This window comes from Tachypleus tridentatus, unplaced genomic scaffold, assembly GCF_004210375.1.
Source record: "Tachypleus tridentatus isolate NWPU-2018 unplaced genomic scaffold, ASM421037v1 Hic_cluster_2, whole genome shotgun sequence".
NCBI classification, from domain to species: domain Eukaryota; kingdom Metazoa; phylum Arthropoda; class Merostomata; order Xiphosura; family Limulidae; genus Tachypleus; species Tachypleus tridentatus.
This window is the reverse complement of record NW_027467782.1, coordinates 12,596,984-12,619,090: the sequence shown is the minus strand read 5'-3', so window position 1 is coordinate 12,619,090 and position 22,107 is coordinate 12,596,984. Positions and strand designations below refer to the sequence as shown.

At 31.1% G+C, this 22,107-nt stretch overlaps 1 long non-coding RNA gene across 1 annotated transcript in view; it reads right to left on the bottom strand.

Moving 5' to 3' along the window:
- The window catches only part of LOC143243136 (uncharacterized), a 38,103-nt gene extending 16,837 nt beyond the window's left edge, over window positions 1-21,266 (bottom strand). Inside the window, exon 1 of the long non-coding RNA XR_013024009.1 lies at window positions 21,168-21,266. This is a non-coding gene — a long non-coding RNA (uncharacterized LOC143243136). The remainder of the gene's footprint in view (window positions 1-21,167) is intronic.
- Window positions 21,267-22,107: the final 841 nt, after the last annotated feature.

Here is a 22,107-nt window from a genome sequence, read left to right as displayed (position 1 = left end):
ACTCATGTTAATATAACACTTGTTACAAAGAACAAGAGACACTCATGTTGATATAACACTTGTTACAAAGAACAAGAGACACTCATGTTAATGTAACACTTGTTACAAAACACAAGACAATCATGTTAATATAACATTTGTTACAAAGAACAAGACAACTCATGTTAATATAACACTTGTTACAAAACAAGAACAAGAAAAGACTCATTAAGAGAAAACTTGGAACAATAAGCAGGAGACACTCGTGTTAATGTGACTTGTTACAAAGAACAAGACACACTCGTTATAATTTAACACTTTTTACACAGAAAGAGACACTCATGTTAATGTTACACTTGTTACAAAGAACAAGAGACACTAATATTAGGTTAATACTTATTGCAAAGAACAAGAGAAATCGTTTTAATATAACACTTGTTACAAAGAACAAGAGACATTCATCTTAATGTAACACTTGTTGCAAAGAACAAAAAACAGTCATGTTAATCTAACACTTGTTTCAAAGAACAAGAGAAATCTTGTTATTATAACACTTGTTAGAAAGAACAAGAGACATTCATGTTAATGTAACACTTGTTACAAAGAACAAGAGACAATCATGTTAATCTAACACATGTTTCAAAGAACAAGAGACACTGTGTCAATACAACAAGTGTTATATTAACATGATTGTTTCTTGTTCTTTTTAACAAGTGTTTCATTAACACGAGTTCTCTTGTTCTTTGTAAAAGTGTTACATTAACACGAGTGTCTCTTGTTCTTCGTAACAAGTGTTATATTAACATGTCTCTTGTTCTTTGTCACATGTGTTACATAAACATGGGTGTCTCTTGTTTTTTTTGTAACTAGTGTTACATAAACGCGAGTTCTCTTGTTCTTTATAACAAGTGTTATAATAACGTGAGTGTTTCTTGTTTTTTTGTACAAGTGTTACATTAACATAATTGTATCTTGTTCTTTGTAACAAGTGTTACATTAACATGAGTCTTGTTCTTTGTAACAAGTGTGTTAACAAGTGTTCTTTGTAACAAGTGTAACATAAAGATGATTGTCTCTTCTTTTTTGTAACAAGTTTTATATTAGCATGAGTTCTCTTATTCTTTGAAACAAGTGTTATATTAACATCATTGTTTCTTGTTTTTTCTAACAAGTGTTACAATAACACGAGTTTCTCTTGTTCTTTGTAACAAGTGTTAGATTAACACGAGTATCTTTGTTTTTTGTAACAAGTGTTACATTAACAGGAATGTCTTGTTCTTTATTACAAGTGTTCTATTAACACGACTTCTCTTGTTCTTTGTAGCAAGTGTTACATTAACATGAGTGTTAACATGTTCTTTGTAACAAGTGTTGTATTAACATGTTACTTGTTACAAAGTACAAGAGACACTCATGTTAATGTAACACTTGTTACAAAGAACTAGAGACACTCATGTTAATGTAACACTTGTTACAAAGAACAAGAAACAATCATATCAATGTAACACTTGTTACAAAGAACAAGAGAACTCGTGTTAATATAACACTTGTTACAAAAAACAAGAGACAATCATGTTAAATAACATTTGTTACAAAGAACAAGAGACACTCATGTTAATGTAACACTTGTTACAAAGAACAAGAGACATGTTAATATAACACTTGTTACAAAGAACAAGAGACATGTTAATATAACACTTGTTACAAAGAGCAAGAGACACTCATGTTACTGTAACACTTGTTACAAAGAACAAGAGAACTCTGTTTTTATATAACACTTGTTACAAAGAACAAGAGTTCTCTTGTGTTTATGTAACATTGTTACAAAGAACATGAGACACTCATCACTTGTTATATAAACATGAGTGTCTCTTGTTAACAAGTAACAGTTCTTTGTTTATAAGTGTTACAATCAGAGTGTCTCTTGTTCTTTGTAACAAGTGTTATATTAACATGAGATTTCTTTGTTCTTTTATAAACAAGTGTTACATTAACATGAGTGTTTTCTTGTTCTTTGTAACAAGTGTTACATTAACATGAGTATCTTTGTTTTCTTTGTAACAAGTGTTACATTAACAGGAATGTCTTGTTCTTTATTACAAGTGCTCTATTAACACGACTTCTCTTGTTCTTTGTAGCAAGTGTTAAATTAACATGAGTGTCGTGTTCTTTTGAACAAGTGTTGTTTTAACATGTTACTTGTTACAAAGTACAAGACTCATGTTAATGTAACACTTGTTACAAGGAACAAGAGAACTCGTATTAATATAACACTTGTTACAAAGAACTAGACACTCATGTTAATGTAACAATTGTTACAAAGAACAAGAAAATCATATCAATCTAACACTTGTTACAAAGAACAAGAGACACTCATGTTGATATAACACTTGTTACAAAGAACTAGAGACACTCATGTTAATGTAACACTTGTTACAAAGAACAAGACAATCATGTTAATATAACATTTGTTACAAAGAACAAGAGAACTCGTGTTAATGTAATACTTGTTATAAAGAACAAGAAAACTCATTAATAGAAAACTTGGAACAATAAGTAGGAGACACTCGTGTTAATGTGACTTGTTACAAAGAACAAGACACACTCGTTATAATTTAACACACTTTTACACAGAAAGAGACACTCATGTTAATGTTACACTTGTTACAAAGAACAAGAGACACTAATATTAGGTTAATACTTATTGCAAAGAACAAGAGAAATCGTTTTAATATAACACTTGTTACAAAGAACAAGAGACATTCATCTTAATGTAACACTTGTTGCAAAGAACAAAAAAACAGTCATGTTAATCTAACACTTGTTTCAAAGAACAAGAGAAATCTTGTTATTATAACACTTGTTAGAAAGAACAAGAGACATTCATGTTAATGTAACACTTGTTACAAAGAACAAGAAACAATCATGTTAATCTAACACATGTTTCAAAGAACAAGAGACACTGATGTCAATACAACAAGTGTTATATTAACATGATTGTTTCTTGTTCTTTAACAAGTGTTTCATTAACACGAGTTTTATAGTTCTTTATAAAAGTGTTTCATTAACATGAGTTCTCTTGTTCTTTGTAAAAGTGTTACATTAACACGAGTGTCTCTTGTTCTTCGTAACAAGTGTTATATTAACATGTCTCTTGTTCTTTGTCACATGTGTTACATAAACATGGGTGTCTCTTGTTTTTTTGTAACTAGTGTTACATAAACGCGAGTTCTCTTGTTCTTTATAACAAGTGTTATAATAACGTGAGTGTTTTTGTAACAAGTGTTACATTAACATAATTGTATCTTGTTCTTTGTATCAAGTGATATATTAACATGATTGTTTCTTGTTCTTTGTAACAAGTGTTACATTAACATGAGTCTCTTGTTCTTTGTAACAAGTGTAACATAAAGATGATTGTCTCTTCTTTTTGTAACAAGTTTTATATTAGCATGAGTTCTCTTATTCTTTGAAACAAGTGTTATATTAACATCATTGTTTCTTGTTTTTTCTAACAAGTGTTACAATAACACGAGTTTCTCTTGTTCTTTGTAACAAGTGTTAGATTAACACGAGTATCTTTGTTTTTTGTAACAAGTGTTACATTAACAGGAATGTCTTGTTCTTTATTACAAGTGCTCTATTAACACGACTTCTCTTGTTCTTTGTAGCAAGTGTTACATTAACATGAGTGTCGTGTTCTTTGTAACAAGTGTTGTATTAACATGTTACTTGTTACAAAGTACAAGAGACTCATGTTAATGTAACACTTGTTACAAAGATCTAGAGACACTCATGTTAATGTAACACTTGTTGGAAAGAACAAGAAACAATCATATCAATCTAACACTAGTTCAAAGAACAAGAGACACTCATGTTTATCTAACACTTGTTACAAAGAACAAGAGAACTCGTATTGATATAAAACTTCTTACAAAGAACTAGAGACACTCATGTTAATGTAACACTTATTACAAAGAACAAGAAACAATCATATTAATGTAACACTTGTTACAACGAACAAGAAGTCGTGTTAATATAACAGTTGCTACAAAAAACAAGAGACAATCATGTTAAATAACATTTGTTACAAAGAACAAGAGACACTCATGTTTATGTAACACTTTTACAAAGAACAAGAGACATGTTAATATAACACTTGTTACAAAGAACAAGAGACACTCATGTTAATGTAACACTTGTTACAAAGAACAAGAGAACTCATGTTTATATTACACTTGTTACAAAGAACATGAAACACTTACGTTAATGAAGCACTTGTTACAAAGAACAAGAGAACTCGTGTTTATGTAACACTTGTTACAAAGAACATGAGACACTCATATTAATGTAACACTTGTTACAAAGAACATGAGACACTCATATTAATGTAACACTTGTTATATTGACATCAGTGTCTCTTGTTCTTTGTAACAAGTGTTATAATAACAAGATTTCTCTTGTTCTTTGAAACAAGTGTTAGATTAACATGACTGTTTTTTGTTCTTTGTAACAAGTGTTACATTAAGATGAGTTTCTCTTGTTCTTTGTAACAAATGTTATATTAACATGAGTATCTTTGTTTTGTAACAAGTGTTACATTAACAGGAATGTCTTGTTCTTTATTACAAGTGCTCTATTAACACGACTTCTCTTGTTCTTTGTAGCAAGTGTTAAATTAACATGAGTGTCGTGTTCTTTTGTTAACAAGTGTTGTTTTAACATGTTACTTGTTACAAAGTACAAGACTCATGTTAATGTAACACTTGTTACAAGGAACAAGAGAACTCGTATTAATATAACACTTGTTACAAAGAACTAGACACTCATGTTAATGTAACAATTGTTACAAAGAACAAGAAAATCATATCAATCTAACACTTGTTACAAAGAACAAGAGACACTCATGTTGATATAACACTTGTTACAAAGAACTAGAGACACTCATGTTAATGTAACACTTGTTACAAAGAACAAGACAATCATGTTAATATAACATTTGTTACAAAGAACAAGAGAACTCGTGTTAATGTAATACTTGTTACAAAGAACAAGAAAACTCATTAATAGAAAACTTGGAACAATAAGTAGGAGACACTCGTGTTAATGTGACTTGTTACAAAGAACAAGACACACTCGTTATAATTTAACACTTTTACACAGAAAAGAGACACTCATGTTAATGTTACACTTGTTACAAAGAACAAGAGACACTAATATTAGGTTAATACTTATTGCAAAGAACAAGAGAAATCGTTTTAATATAACACTTGTTACAAAGAACAAGAGACATTCATCTTAATGTAACACTTGTTACAAAGAACAAAGAAACAGTCATGTTAATCTAACATTGTTTCAAAGAACAAGAGAAATCTTGTTATTATAACACTTGTTAAAAGAACAAGAGACATTCATGTTAATGTAACACTTGTTACAAAGAACAAGAAACAATCATGTTAATCTAACACATGTTTCAAAGAACAAGAGACACTGATGTCAATACAACAAGTGTTATATTAACATGATTGTTTCTTGTTCTTTTTAACAAGTGTTTCATTAACACGAGTTTTATAGTTCTTTATAAAAGTGTTTCATTAACATGAGTTCTCTTGTTCTTTGTAAAAGTGTTACATTAACACGAGTGTCTCTTGTTCTTTGTAACAAGTGTTATATTAACACGAGTGTCTCTTGTTCTTCGTAACAAGTGTTATATTAACATGTCTCTTGTTCTTTGTAACAAGTGTTATATTAACTGTCTCTTGTTTTTGTAACAAGTGTTACATAAACATGAGTGTCTCTTGTTTTTTGTAACAAGTGTTACATAAACGCGAGTTCTCTTCTTCTTTATAACAAGTGTTATAATAACGTGAGTGTTTCTTGTTTTTTGTAACAAGTGTTACATTAACATGATTGTTTCTTGTTCTTTGTAACAAGTGTTACATTAACATGAGTCTCTTGTTCTTTGTAACAAGTGTAACATAAAGATGATTGTCTCTTCTTTTTGTAACAAGTTTTATATTAGCATGAGTTCTCTTATTCTTTGAAACAAGTGTTATATTAACATCATTGTTTCTTGTTTTCTCTAACAAGTGTTACAATAACACGAGTTTCTCTTGTTCTTTGTAACAAGTGTTAGATTAACACGAGTATCTTTGTTTTTTGTAACAAGTGTTACATTAACAGGAATGTCTTGTTCTTTATTACAAGTGCTCTATTAACACGACTTCTCTTGTTCTTTGTAGCAAGTGTTACATTAACATGAGTGTCGTGTTCTTTGTAACAAGTGTTGTATTAACATGTTACTTGTTACAAAGTACAAGAGACTCATGTTAATGTAACACTTGTTACAAAGAACTAGAGACACTCATGTTAATGTAACACTTGTTACAAAGAACAAGAAACAATCATATCAATGTAACACTTGTTACAAAGAACAAGAGACACTCATGTTAATATAACACTTGTTACAAAGAACAAGAGACATGTCATGTTAATATAACAAGAAACAATCTTGTTACAAAGAACAAGAGACACTCATGTTAATGTAACACTTTACAAAGAACAAGAGACAATCATGTTAATGTAACATTTGTTATAAACACTTGTTACAAAAGAACAAGAGACACTCATGTTAATGTAATACTTGTTACAAAGAACAAGAGAACTCGTGTTTATACACTTGTTACAAAGAACAAGAGACACTTATGTTAATGAACACTTGTTACAAAGAACAAGAGACACTCGTGTTTATGTAACACTTGTTACAAAGAACATGAGACACTCATATTAATGTAACACTTGTTATATTGTAACATCAGTGTCTCTTGTTCTTTTTTGTAACAAGTGTTATAATAACAAGATTTCTCTTGTTCTTTGAAACAAGTGTTAGATTAACATGACTGTTTTTTGTTCTTTGCAACAAGTGTTACATTAACATGAGTTTCTCTTGTTCTTTGTAACAAGTGTTAGATTAACATGAGTATCTTTGTTTTTTTTGTAACAAGTGTTACATTAACAGGAATGTCTTGTTCTTTATTACAAGTGCTCTATTAACACGACTTCTCTTGTTCTTTGTAGCAAGTGTTAAATTAACATGAGTGTCGTGTTCTTTTGAACAAGTGTTGTTTTAACATGTTACTTGTTACAAAGTACAAGACTCATGTTAATGTAACACTTGTTACAAGAACAAGAGAACTCGTATTAATATAACACTTGTTACAAAGAACTAGACACTCATGTTAATGTAACAATTGTTACAAAGAACAAGAAAATCATATCAATCTAACACTTGTTACAAAGAACAAGAGACACTCATGTTGATATAACACTTGTTACAAAGAACAAGACACTCATGTTAATGTAACACTTGTTACAAAGAACAAGACAATCATGTTAATATAACATTTGTTACAAAGAACAAGAGAACTCGTGTTAATGTAATACTTGTTATAAAGAACAAGAAAACTCATTAATAGAAAACTTGGAACAATAAGTAGGAGACACTCGTGTTAATGTGACTTGTTACAAAGAACAAGACACACTCGTTATAATTTAACACTTTTACACAGAAAGAGACACTCATGTTAATGTTACACTTGTTACAAAGAACAAGAGACACTAATATTAGGTTAATACTTATTGCAAAGAACAAGAGAAATCGTTTTAATATAACACTTGTTACAAAGAACAAGAGACATTCATCTTAATGTAACACTTGTTGCAAAGAACAAAAAAACAGTCATGTTAATCTAACACTTGTTTCAAAGAACAAGAGAAATCTTGTTATTAATAACAGAACAAGAGACATTCATGTTAATGTTTGTTACAAAGAACAAGAAACAATCATGTTAATCTAACACATGTTTCAAAGAACAAGAGACACTGATGTCAATACAACAAGTGTTATATTAACATGATTGTTTCTTGTTCTTTTAACAAGTGTTTCATTAACACGAGTTTTATAGTTCTTTATAAAAGTGTTTCATTAACATGAGTTCTCTTGTTCTTTATAAAAGTGTTTTATTAACATGAGTAAAAAGTGTTACATTAACACGAGTGTCTCTTGTTCTTCGTAACAAGTGTTATATTAACATGTCTCTTGTTCTTTGTCACATGTGTTACATAAACATGGGTGTCTCTTTTTTTTGTAACTAGTGTTACATAAACGCGAGTTCTCTTGTTCTTTATAACAAGTGTTATAATAACGTGAGTGTTTCTTGTTTTTTGTAACAAGTGTTACATTAACATAATTGTATCTTGTTCTTTGTATCAAGTGATATATTAACATGATTGTTTCTTGTTCTTTGTAACAAGTGTTACATTAACATGAGTCTCTTGTTCTTTGTAACAAGTGTAACATAAAGATGATTGTCTCTTCTTTTTTTGTAACAAGTTTTATATTAGCATGAGTTCTCTTATTCTTTGAAACAAGTGTTATATTAACATCATTGTTTCTTGTTTTTTTCTAACAAGTGTTACAATAACACGAGTTTCTCTTGTTCTTTGTAACAAGTGTTAGATTAACACGAGTATCTTTTTTTTTTGTAACAAGTGTTACATTAACAGGAATGTCTTGTTCTTTATTACAAGTGCTTATTAACACGACTTCTTTGTTCTTTGTAGCAAGTGTTACATTAACATGAGTGTCGTGTTCTTTGTAACAAGTGTTGTATTAACATGTTACTTGTTACAAAGTACAAGAGACTCATGTTAATGTAACACTTGTTACAAAGATCTAGAGACACTCATGTAACACTTGTTACAAAGAACAAGAGACACTCATGTTAATGTAACACTTGTTACAAAGAACAAGACACAATCATGTTAATGTAACACTTGTTACAAAGAACAAGAAACACTCATGTTAATGTAACACTTGTTACAAAGAACAAGAGACTCGTGTTAATATAACACTTGTTACAAAGAACAAGAGACACTCATGTTGATATAACACTTGTTACAAAGAACTAGAGACTCATGTTAATGTAACACTTGTTACAAAGAACAAGACAATCATGTTAATATAACACTTGTTACAAAGAACAAGACAATCATGTTACTATAGCATTTGTTACAAAAACAACAAGAAACTCATGTTAATGTTATAAAGTAAAAAAAACTTGGGAACAATAAGCAGGAGACACTCGTGTTAATGTGACTTGTTACAAAGAACAAGACACACTCGTTATAATTTAACACTTTTACACACAGAAAGAGACACTCATGTTAATGTTACACTTGTTACAAAGAACAAGAGACACTAATATTAGGTTAATACTTATTGCAAAAGAACAAGAGAAATCGTTTTAATATAACACTTGTTACAAAGAACAAGAGACATTCATCTTAATGTAACACTTGTTACAAAGAACAAGAGACATTCATGTTAATGTAACACTTGTTTCAAAGAACAAGAGAAATCTTGTTATTATAACACTTGTTAGAAAGAACAAGAGACATTCATGTTAATGTAACACTTGTTACAAAGAACAAGAAACAATCATGTTAATCTAACACATTGTTCAAAGAACAAGAGACACTGATGTCAATACAACAAGTGTTATATTAACATGATTGTTTCTTGTTCTTTTTAACAAGTGTTTCATTAACACGAGTTCTATTGTTCTTTATAAAAGTGTTTCATTAACATGAGTTCTCTTGTTCTTTGTAAAAGTGTTTCATTAACACGAGTGTCTCTTGTTCTTCGTAACAAGTGTTATATTAACATGTCTCTTGTTCTTTGTCACATGTGTTACATAAACATGGGTGTCTCTGTTTTTTTGTAACTAGTGTTACATAAACGCGAGTTCTCTTGTTCTTTATAACAAGTGTTATAATAACGTGAGTGTTTCTTGTTTTTTTGTAACAAGTGTTACATTAACATAATTGTATCTTGTTCTTTGTAACAAGTGATATATTAACATGATTGTTTCTTGTTCTTTGTAACAAGTGTTATATTAACATGATTGTTTCTTGTTCTTTCTAACAAGTGTTACATTAACATGAGTCTCTTCTTTTTGTAACAAGTTTTATATTAGCATGAGTTCTCTTATTCTTTGTAACAAGTGTTACATTAACAGGAATGTCTTGTTCTTTTATAACAAGTGTTATATTAACAGGAATGTCTTGTTCTTTATATTAATGTTCTAACAAGTTACACTTTGTTCTTTGTAACAAGTGTTACATTAACATGAGTGTCGTGTTCTTTTGTAACAAGTGTTGTTTTAACATGTTACTTGTTACAAAGAACAAGAGACTCATGTTAATGTAACACTTGTTACAAAGAACAAGAGAACTCTCATATTAATATAACACTTGTTACAAAGAACAAGAGACACTCATGTTAATGTAACACTTGTTACAAAGAACAAGACAATCATGTTAATATAACACTTGTTACAAAGAACAAGAGAACTCATGTTAATGTAATACTTGTTATAAAGAACAAGAAAACTCATTAATAGAAAACTTGGAACAATAAGAACAGGAGACACTCATGTTAATGTAACACTTGTTACAAAGAACAAGACACACTCGTTATAATTTAACACTTTTACACAAGAAAGAGACACTCATGTTAATGTTACACTTGTTACAAAGAACAAGAGACACTAATATTAGGTTAATACTTATTGCAAAGAACAAGAGAAATCGTTTTAATATAACACTTGTTACAAAGAACAAGAGACATTCATCTTAATGTAACACTTGTTGCAAAGAACAAAAAATACAGTCATGTTTTAATATAACACTTGTTACAAAGAACAAGAGACAATCACTTGTTATTATAATCAACACTTGTTTCAAAGAACAAGAGAAATCTTGTTATTATAACACTTGTTAGAAAGAACAAGACATTCATGTTAATGTAACACTTGTTACAAAGAACAAGAAACAATCATGTTAATCTAACACATGTTTCAAAGAACAAGAGACACTGATGTCAATACAACAAGTGTTATATTAACATGATTGTTTCTTGTTCTTTTAACAAGTGTTTCATTAACACGAGTTTTATAGTTCTTTATAAAAAGTGTTTCATTAACATGAGTGTTCTTTGTAAAAGTGTTACATTAACACGAGTGTTCTTGTTCTTCGTAACAAGTGTTATATTAACATGTCTCTTGTTCTTGTAACAAGTGTTACATAAACATGAGTGTCTCTTGTTCTTTGTAACAAGTGTTACATTAACATGAGTTCTCTTGTTCTTTGTAACAAGTGTTACATTAACATGAGTGTCTCTTGTTTTTTGTAACAAGTGTTACATAAACATAAGTTCTCTTGTTCTTTGTAACAAGTGTTATATTAACATGAGTGTTTCTTGTTCTTTGTAACAAGTGTTACATTAACATGAGTCTTTTTGTTCTTTGTAACAAGTGTAACATAAAGATGATTGTCTCTTCTTTTTTTTGTAACAAGTTTTATATTAACATGAGTTCTCTTATTCTTTGAAACAAGTGTTATATTAACATCATTGTTTCTTGTTTTTAACAAGTGTTACTAACAAGTGTTACAATAACACGAGTTTCTCTTGTTCTTTGTAACAAGTGTTAGATTAACATGAGTATCTTTTTTTTGTAACAAGTGTTACATTAACAGGAATGTCTTGTTCTTTATTACAAGTGCTCTATTAACACGACTTCTCTTGTTCTTTGTAGACAAGTGTTACATTAACATGAGTGTCGTGTTCTTTTGTAACAAGTGTTGTTTTAACATGTTACTTGTTACAAAGTACAAGACTCATGTTAATGTAACACTTGTTACAAAGAACAAGAGAACTCATGTTAATATAACACTTGTTACAAAGAACAAGACACTCATGTTAATGTAACACTTGTTACAAAGAACAAGAGAATCATCATCAATCTAACACTTGTTACAAAGAACAAGAGACACTCATGTTAATATAACACTTGTTACAAAGAACAAGAGACACTCATGTTAATGTAACACTTGTTACAAAGAACAAGACAATCATGTTAATATAACATTTGTTACAAAGAACAAGAGAACTCGTGTTAATGTAATACTTGTTACAAAGAACAAGAAAACTCATTAATAGAAAACTTGTTACAATAACAGGAGACACTCATGTTAATGTAACACTTGTTACAAAGAACAAGACACACTCGTTATAATTTAACACTTTTTACACAGAAAAGAGACACTCATGTTAATGTTACACTTGTTACAAAGAACAAGAGACACTAATATTAGGTTAATACTTGTTACAAAGAACAAGAGAAATCGTTTTAATATAACACTTGTTACAAACAAGAGACAATCTTAATGTAACACTTGTTGCAAAGAACAAAAGAAAGTCATGTTAATGTAACACTTGTTACAGAACAAGAGAAATCTTAATGTTGTTGCATTATAACACTTGTTAAAAGAACAAGAGAAATCTTGTTATTATAACACTTGTTACAAAGAACAAGAAACAATCATGTTAATCTAACACATGTTTCAAAGAACAAGAGACACTGATGTCAATACAACAAGTGTTATATTAACATGATTGTTTCTTGTTCTTTTTTGTTACAAGTGTTACATTAACACGAGTTCTCTTGTTCTTTATAAAAGTGTTAACATTAACATGAGTTCTCTTGTTCTTTGTAAAAGTGTTACATTAACATGAGTGTCTCTTGTTCTTTGTTCTTTTGTAACAAGTGTTACATAAACATGATTGTCTCTTCTTTTTGTAACAAGTTTTATATTAACATGAGTTCTCTTGTTCTTTGTAACAAGTGTTATATTAACATCATTGTTTCTTGTTTTTTTCTAACAAGTGTTACAATAACATGAGTTCTCTTTGTTCTTTGTAACAAGTGTTAGATTAACATGAGTATCTTTGTTTTTTTCTTTGTAAGTGTTACATTAACAGGAATGTCTTGTTCTTTATTACAAGTGCTCTATTAACACGACTTCTCTTGTTCTTTGTAACAAGTGTTACATTAACATGAGTGTCGTGTTCTTTGTAACAAGTGTTGTATTAACATGTTACTTGTTACAAAGTACAAGAGACTCATGTTAATGTAACACTTGTTACAAAGAACAAGAAGACAATCATATTAATATAACACTTGTTCAAAGAACAAGAGACACTCATGTTTATCTAACACTTGTTACAAAGAACAAGAGACTCTCATGTTAATGTAACACTTGTTACAAAGAACAAGAGAACTCGTGTTGATATAAAACTTGTTACAAAGAACAGAGACACTCATGTTAATGTAACACTTGTTACAAAGAACAAGAAACAATCATATTCTGTAACACTTGTTACAAAGAACAAGAAGTCGTGTTAATATAACAGTTGTTACAAAAACAAGAGACAATCATGTTAATATAACATTTGTTACAAAGAACAAGAGACACTCATGTTTATGTAACACTTGTTACAAAGAACAAGAGAGACTCATGTTAATATAACACTTGTTACAAAGAACAAGAGAACTCGTGTTTATATAACACTTGTTACAAAGAACATGAAACACGTTAATGAACACTAACATGTTACAAAGAACAAGAGAACTCGTGTTTATGTAACTTGTTACAAAGAACATGAGACATTCATGTTAATGTAACACTTGTTATATTGACATCAGTGTCTCTTGTTCTTTGTAACAAGTGTTATATTAACATGATTGTCTCTTGTTCTTTGTAACAAGTGTTACATTAACAGTTGTTACATTAACATGAGTGTTTTTTTGTTCTTTGTAACAAGTGTTACATTAACATGAGTGTCTTCTTGTTCTTTGTAACAAGTGTTAGATTAACACGATTCTCTTGTTCTTTGTAACAAGTGTTATATTAACATGAACATAGTGTCTTGTTCTTTTGAACAAGTGTTGTTTTAACATGTTACACGTTACAAAGTAAAGAGTTCATGTTAATGTAACACTTGTTACAAAGAACAAGAGAACTCGTATTAATATAACACTTGTTACAAAGTTACTAGAGACACTCATGTTAATGTAACACTTGTTACAAAGAACAAGACAATCATATTAATCTAACACTTGTTACAAAGAACAAGAGACACTCATGTTAATATAACACTTGTTACAAAGAACAAGAGACACTCATGTTAATGTAACACTTGTTACAAAGAACAAGACAATCATGTTAATATAACATTTGTTACAAAGAACAAGAGACACTCATGTTAATGTAACAACTTGTTACAAAGAACAAGAGACACTAATATTAGGTTAATACTTATTGCAAAGAACAAGAGAAATCGTTTTAATATAACACTTGTTACAAAGAACAAGAGACATTCATCTTAATGTAACACTTGTTGCAAAGAACAAAAAACAGTCATGTTAATCTAACATTGTTTCAAAGAACAAGAGAAATCTTGTTATTATAACACTTGTTAGAAAGAACAAGAGACATTCATGTTAATGTAACACTTGTTACAAAGAACAAGAAACAATCATGTTAATCTAACACATGTTTCAAAGAACAAGAGACACTGATGTCAATATAACAAGTGTTATATTAACATGAGTGTTTCTTGTTCTTTTAACAAGTGTTACATTAACACGAGTTCTCTTGTTCTTTATAACAAGTGTTACATTAACATGAACAAGTGTCTCTTTTTCTTTTGTAAAAGTGTTACATTAACATGATTGTGTCTTGTTCTTTGTAACAAGTGTTATATTAACACGAGTTCTCTTGTTTTTGTAACAAGTGTTACATTAACATGAGTGTCTCTTGTTCTTTGTAACAAGTGTTACATTAACACGAGTGTCTCTTGTTCTTTGTAACAAGTGTTACATTAACACGAGTGTCTCTCTTGTTCTTTGTAACAAGTGTTATATTAACATGAGTGTCTCTTGTTTTTTGTAACAAGTGTTACATTAACATGAGTGTCTTCTTGTTCTTTGTAACAAGTGTTACATTAACATGAGTGTCTCTTGTTCTTTGTAACAAGTGTTACATTAACATGAGTGTCTCTTGTTCTTTGTAACAAGTGTTATATTAACATGAGTTCTCTTGTTCTTGAAACAAGTGTTATATTAACATGATTGTTTCTTGTTTTTAACAAGTGTTATTAACACGAGTTTCTTTTGTTCTTTGTAACAAGTGTTACATTAACATGAGTGTCTTTTGTTCTTTGTAACAAGTGTTACATTAACATGAGTTTCTGTTTGTTTTTGTTAACAAGTGTTATAACACGATTCTTTTGTTCTTTGTAACAAGTGTTACATTAACATGAGTGTCTCTTGTTCTTTGTAACAAGTGTTATATTAACATGAGTGTTACTTGTTACAACAAGTACAAGAGACTCATGTTAATGTAACACTTGTTACAAAGAACAAGAGAACTCGTGTTAATATAACAAGTGTTACAAAGAACTAGAGTTCTCTCATGTTAATGTAACACTTGTTACAAAGAACAAGACACGATCATATTTTGTAACACTTGTTACAAAGAACAAGAACTCGTCTCTTGTTAATTGTAACAAGTGTTACAAAGAACAAGAGACACTCATGTTAATGTAACACTTGTTACAAAGAACAAGAGACATCATGTTAATATAACAAGTGTTACAAAGAACAAGAGAACTCTTGTTAATGTAACAAGTTGTTATAAAGAACAAGAAAACTCATTAATGTAAAAAGTGTTATATTAACATGATTGTTTCTTGTTCTTTTTGTAACAAGTGTTACATTAACAAGATTGTTTCTCGTTCTAATTTAACACTTTATATTAACAAATTGTCTCTTTACATTAACATGTTAATGTTAACACTTGTTTCTTTAACAAGTGTTATATTAACATAATGTTAGGTTGTTACTTTTTTGTACAAGTGTTACAATAACATGAGTGTCTCTTGTTTTGTAACAAGTGTTACATTAAACAAGTTCTCAACGTGTTATTGTTCTTTGTAACAAGTGTTACAAAGACACGAGTTCTCTTGTTCTTTTGTAACAAGTGTTACATTAACATGAGTGTCTCTTGTTCTTTGTAACAAGTGTTATATTAACATTAACTTGTTCTATGTAACAAGTGTTACATTAACATGAGTGTCTTTGTTCTTTTGTAACAAGTGTTACATTAACATGAGTTCTCTTGTTCTTTGTAACAAGTGTTACATTAACACGAGTGTCTCTTGTTCTTTGTAACAAGTGTTATATTAACATGAGTGTCTCTTTGTTCTTTGTAACAAGTGTTACATTAACATGAGTTCTCTTGTTCTTTGTAACAAGTGTTACATTAACATGAATGTCTCTTGTTCTTTGTAACAAGTGTTTAACATGTAACACAATGAGTGTCTCTTGTTCTTTGTAACAAGTGTTACATTAACACGAGTGTCTTGTTGTTCTTTGTAACAAGTGTTACATTAACATGAATGTCTTGTTCTTTTTTACAAATGTAACAAGTGTTACATTAACATGAGTGTCTCATGTTCTTTGTAACAAGTGTTATATTGACATCAGTGTCTTGTTCTTTGAAACGTGTTAGAATAATATGATTGTTTCTTGTTTTTTGTTAGAAGTGTTACATAAACACGAGTTCTTTTGTTCTTTGTAACAAGTGTTACATAAACACGAGGTCTCTTGTTCTTTGTAACAAGTGTTATAATAACGTTTGTGTTTTTGTTTTTTTAAAACAAGTGTTATATTAACATGATTGTTTCTTATTCTTTGTAACAAGTGTTAGACTAACATGAGTGTCTTGTTCTTTGTGATAGGTGTTATATCAATAGGAGTTCTCTTATTCTTTGTAACAAGTGTTATATTAACACGAGTTCTTTTGTTCTTTTTAACAGCTGTTACATTAACATCATTGTTTTTCGTTCTTTGTAATAAGTGTATATTAACATGAGTGTCTCTTCTTCTTTGAAACAAGTGTTATATTAACATGATTGTTTCTTGTTGTTTCTAGCAAGTGTAATATAAGCACGAGTTCTCTTGTTCTTTGGAACAAGTATTATATTAACATGAGGGTCTCTTGCTCTTTGTAAAAAGTGTCATATTAACACGAGTTCTCTTTATTGTAATAAGGGTTACATTAACATGAGTGTCTTTTGTCCTTGATAAGAAGTATTACATTAACACGAATTCTCTTGTTCTTTGTAACAAGTATTATATTAACACAAGTTTTCTTGTTCTTTGTAAGAAGTGTTATGTTAATACGACCTCTTATTTTTTGTAAAAAGTGTTACATTAACACGAGTTTTCTTGTACTTTGTAACAAGTGTTATATTGACACGAATTCTCGTGTTATTTGTAACACGTTACATTAACAAGTTTCTCTTGTTCTTTCTGACAAGTGTCATATAAATACGAGTCCTTTTGTTCTTTTTAACAAATGTTACCTTTACATGAGTGTTTCTTGTTCTTTGTAACAAGTGTTATAATAACGTGTTTGTTTTTTTATTGAAACAAGTGTTTTTTAACACGAGTGTCTTTTTTTTTGTAGCATGTGTAATATAAACACGAATTCTCATGTGTTTTTTTTTGTAATAAGTGTTACATTAACACGAGTGTGTCTTGTTCTTTGTAACAAGTGTTACATTAACATGAGTGTCTGTTGTTCTTTGTAACAAGTGTTATATTGACATGAGTTCTCTTGTTCTTTTTAACAAGTGTTACATTAACATGAGTGTCTTGTTCTTTATTACAAGTCCTATATTAACACAAGTGCTCTTGTTCTTAGTAGTAAGTTTTACGTAAACATGTGTGTCTCTGTTCTTTTTAACAAGTGTTACATTAATATTAGTGTTTCTTGTTCTTTGTAACGAGTGTTACATTAACATGTGTGTCTCGTTCTTTGTAACAAGTTTTATATAGACGAGTTGTTCTTTTAACAAGTGTTACATTGACACGAGTGTCTTTTGTTCTTTGCAAGAAATGTTATTTAACCATGAGTGACTCTTGTTCTTTAACAAGTGTCATATTAACATCTTTCTTTCTTGTTCTTTGTAACAATTGTTATATTAACATGAGTGTTTCTTGTTCTTTGAAACAAGTGTTAGATTAATATGATTTTTCTTGCTCTTTGTAAAAGTGTTATATTAACATGAGTGGGGAAATTTCCCTAAAACGAGGGTAAGCAGTGTCAGAAATGTCCCTAGCAATGGTGGTAAGCAATGGGGAAAATGTTTTAGCAACGGTGGTAAGGAGTGGGGAAATTTCCCGATGAACGGCGGTACGACTGTCCGAAATGTCTCTAGCAACGGAGGTAAGCAGTAGGGGAAATCTTCCTGGCAACGGGTAGGAAGTGTGGGAAATGTTCCTAGTAATGGGGTAAGCAGAATCGGAAATGTCCCTAGCAGGGGTAAAGAGTGTAGGAAATGTCTCTAGTAACCGGGGTAAGCAGTGCAAGAAATGCCCCCAGCAACAGGAGTAAGCTATTGGGAAATGTCCCTAGCAACGGGGGTGTATTGAGTCGAGGAATGTGCCTCTCAGCGGGGGAAAGAGTGAAGGAAATGTCCCTAACAACGGGTGAAAGTAGCAGGAAAATGTCCCAGCAATGGGGTAAGCAGAGGGGAGAACCCCAAGAACTGGTGTAAGCAGTGTCCAAAGTGTCCCTAGCAACAAGGGTAAGCAGTGGAGGAATTGTCCCTAGCAATGGTTGTAAACAGTGTAGGAAATGTCCCTAGCAACGGGTGGTAAGAAGTGGGGGATATGTCCCTAGTAACGGGTGGTAAGAACTGGGGGAAATGTACCTAGTAACGGGGGAAAGAAGTGGGGTAAATGTCCCAGCAACTGGGGTAAACAGTGGGGAAATGTCCCACAATGGGGTAAGAAATGTCGGATATATCCCCAGCAACGGGTAAGAAGTGTGGGAAATGTTCCTAGGAATATGGGGCACGCAGTGTAGGAAATGCCCCTAGAAACTGAGGTAAGCAGTGGGGAAATTTCTTTAGCAACGGTGGTAAGAACTAGAGGAAATGCACCTAGTAACGTGGAAAGAACTGGGGAATGTCCCCAGCAACGAGGGTAAGCAGTGTCGGCACCCAGCAACGGGGTAAGCAGTGGGGTTAATTTTCTAGCAATGGTGTAAACAGGTTGGGAAATGTCTCTAGAAACAGGGGTGGTAAGAAGTGGGGTAAATGTCCCTAGCAACAGTGGTAACCACTGAGGGAATAGTCCCCAGCAATGGTGGTAAACAGTATAGGAAATGTCCCTAGCAACGAGGGTAAGCAGTGTCGGACATGTCCCTAGCAACGGGGTAAACAGTGGAGGAAATATACCCAGCAACGCAGTGGAATAATCACAGGGGAAATGTCCCAGCAACAAGGGTAAGCAGTGGGGAAATTTCCCAGCAATGGGGTAAGAAGTGTGGGAAATATTCCTAGGAAAGTGGGTAATCAGAATCGGAAATGTCCCTAGTAACTGGGGTAAGCACTTGGGAAATGTCCCAGCAACGGGGTAAGCAGTGGGGAAAATGTCCCTAGTAACCGAGTGTATTGAGTCGGGGAATGTGCCTTTCAACGGGTGTAAACAGTGAAGGAAGTGTCCCTAGCAATGGGGGGAAATTAGGATGGTAAATGTCCCTATCAATGGGGTAAGTAGTAGGGGAAAAATCCCTATGAACTGGTGTAAGCTGTGTCCAAAATGTCCCTAGCAACGGGGGTAAGCAGTAGGAGAAATGTCCCTAAACAGTGTAGGAATTGTCCCTTGCATCGGGTGGTAAGAAGTGAGGGAAATGTCCCCAGCAACAGTGGTAAGAACTGGGGGAAATGTACCTAGAAACGGGGGAAAGAAGTGAGGGAAATGTTCCTAGCAACGGTGGTAAGAACTGGGGGAAATGTACCTAGAAACGGGGGAAAGAAGTGGGGTAAAGGTCCCTAGCAATGGGTGGTAAGCAGTGTGGGAAAGTCCATAGTAACGGGGGTAAGCATTGGGGTAACTTTCCATCGCAACTGTGGTAAACAGTGGAGGAAATGTCCCTTGCAACTGGTGGTAAGAAGTGTAGTAAATGTCCCTAGCTACAGTGGTAAGCACTGGGGAAAATGTCCCTAGCAATGGGGTAAGCACTAGGGGAAATGCCCCTAGCAACCGGGGTAAGCAGTGCCCGAAATGTCCCTAGCAAATGGGGTAAGCAGTGGGGGAAATGTCCAATGGTTATCTAAAAAAATACAACAAATTAACATTTTCAAAGGGAGTCACTTTTTTCTGTCCATCCCCTTATATGTAATATTTATGTATGTATATGAATACATTGCTTGGAATAACATGGGAAAAGTAGTTTAAAGTCGACATTTGGTGGCCAGAGTAACATTGGCTGCATTTTAGTAGATTAGTATTTGGTAAAATAGTCACATTAAATTTAGAGAAAAAGAGAGGACGCCATTACATTTAAAAACTGTTGAGAAAATCACTAAAATATTTTTAGTGTTTAATTGATTATTCAATTCACATATAGAAGTAAGTGTATTTTAGGGACTATTTCCAAATATGGAAAGAGGGGAGTGGGGGCCACCGTGTTTGATTCACTAGATAGAGTTTTCTCAGCAAAGAGAAAAGATAAAAGGTCTTTATTTTATATTGTAGCTTTTTAATATTGGTAATTTGAATTCCTAATTCATACAAGACTACAGACTTTGTATTTTGATATCACAAACATCTAACTTGAACCAGTGCTGTTTTCAACATACCACATAAAACACAAAAATTGGACTTTACTGTTTAATTTAGAAATTAAATAATATTTAATATGAAAATCTGAATTATAATGTACAGTTTGATACTAAACTTAAGGAGATAAATTCATAAAATAGTAGTTCAATAAAATTTTGAATGTTGGTCAACAAAAACAATGACATGGCCTTTGAGCCATGACCCATTTCAAAACAGTTAACATGAAATTCAGTTTGCACACAAGACTAGTTAATGCCTGAATCACTCTGAATTGGTAGCATTACAGACAAATTTTTAGAAAAATATTCTATAACTAAGTTTGGATTTTCTGTGTACACCATATTTGTAATGTTTACTAATAACTTACATAATTTTATGAAGATGCCCAAAGTATATTTGCAATTATTACATGCATAAAATTACACATTAACAGTTCAATCTAACTGCCCAACTCCACAAGCACAAGATTAAAAGAATTTCTTTTAACAAGGCATTTTCATTTTTTGCAAATCAGGATTTGAAAAAAACAAAAATCATTAACTCGTTATACAACATTTATATTTTCTAATTTACTACATAACTTACTTCTCAGGAATTCTTTTTCTTCCTGTAAAAGAGGATATTTTACCACTTGAGCAAGATCTTTAAGAAGTATAATTATAACTTCACTCTCTGCAGGTGGTAAGTCAGAGAGATATTACTCTCCAACAGATTCACTAAGTAACTGTACAGTCTCCAAAGTCTGGTTCACTGTCTTTTTTGGTGTTTCATGATGTTCCTCAGTTTTTGCAGCTTTAAGCACCTACAGAATATAAAAGAAATACACAATATAATCGTAAGCTGTTTATCTTTAAAACACACATGGATTACATGAACTTTTAACTGAAACTGTTGTAAAAGTTTTGATAAATTGAAAGAGAAATGTAATGATAATAAGATCAAAGCACCAGCCATTTTGCATTATGGCTGGTGGGAAAAAGTTATATCAAAACTATGAAAGATGAATATAGTTGAATTACACATTAGTTATAAAAATCATTTAAAGATATTCATTTTAATGTAACTGTGGAAAAAATTAATTTTCGCAAAACTCAAGTTATTACAATGCAATATTTGTTGCTGTTGCTGTAACTTAACTAAAGATGAGTAAGGATTTTCTTTATGAAAACTGATTCATAATACATAAATACTTGTGGTGGGACATTACAATTTAACTAACTCTCTTGATATAGGTTTGGTAATTCTGACTAACCATATAACCAATATGAAAGTATCCATACTCTAACTTTTAATGTGATATGTGTATCTTTATGAAATTTGGCAAGCTTTTAGAAAGCACTGCATGCTTAGTACACACACACACACATAAACAGAATATTTACTTAAGCTTGTAGTTATGATGACAATTCATTTGTGGGGATGTTCAACAGAAGGGTTTTGAGAGTAGTATCTACTTGAAAGTTGTTTGAATTATAAAGATGTAAAATTTGAATTAAATAGACCCAACATTTGAAGTTTTTAGATT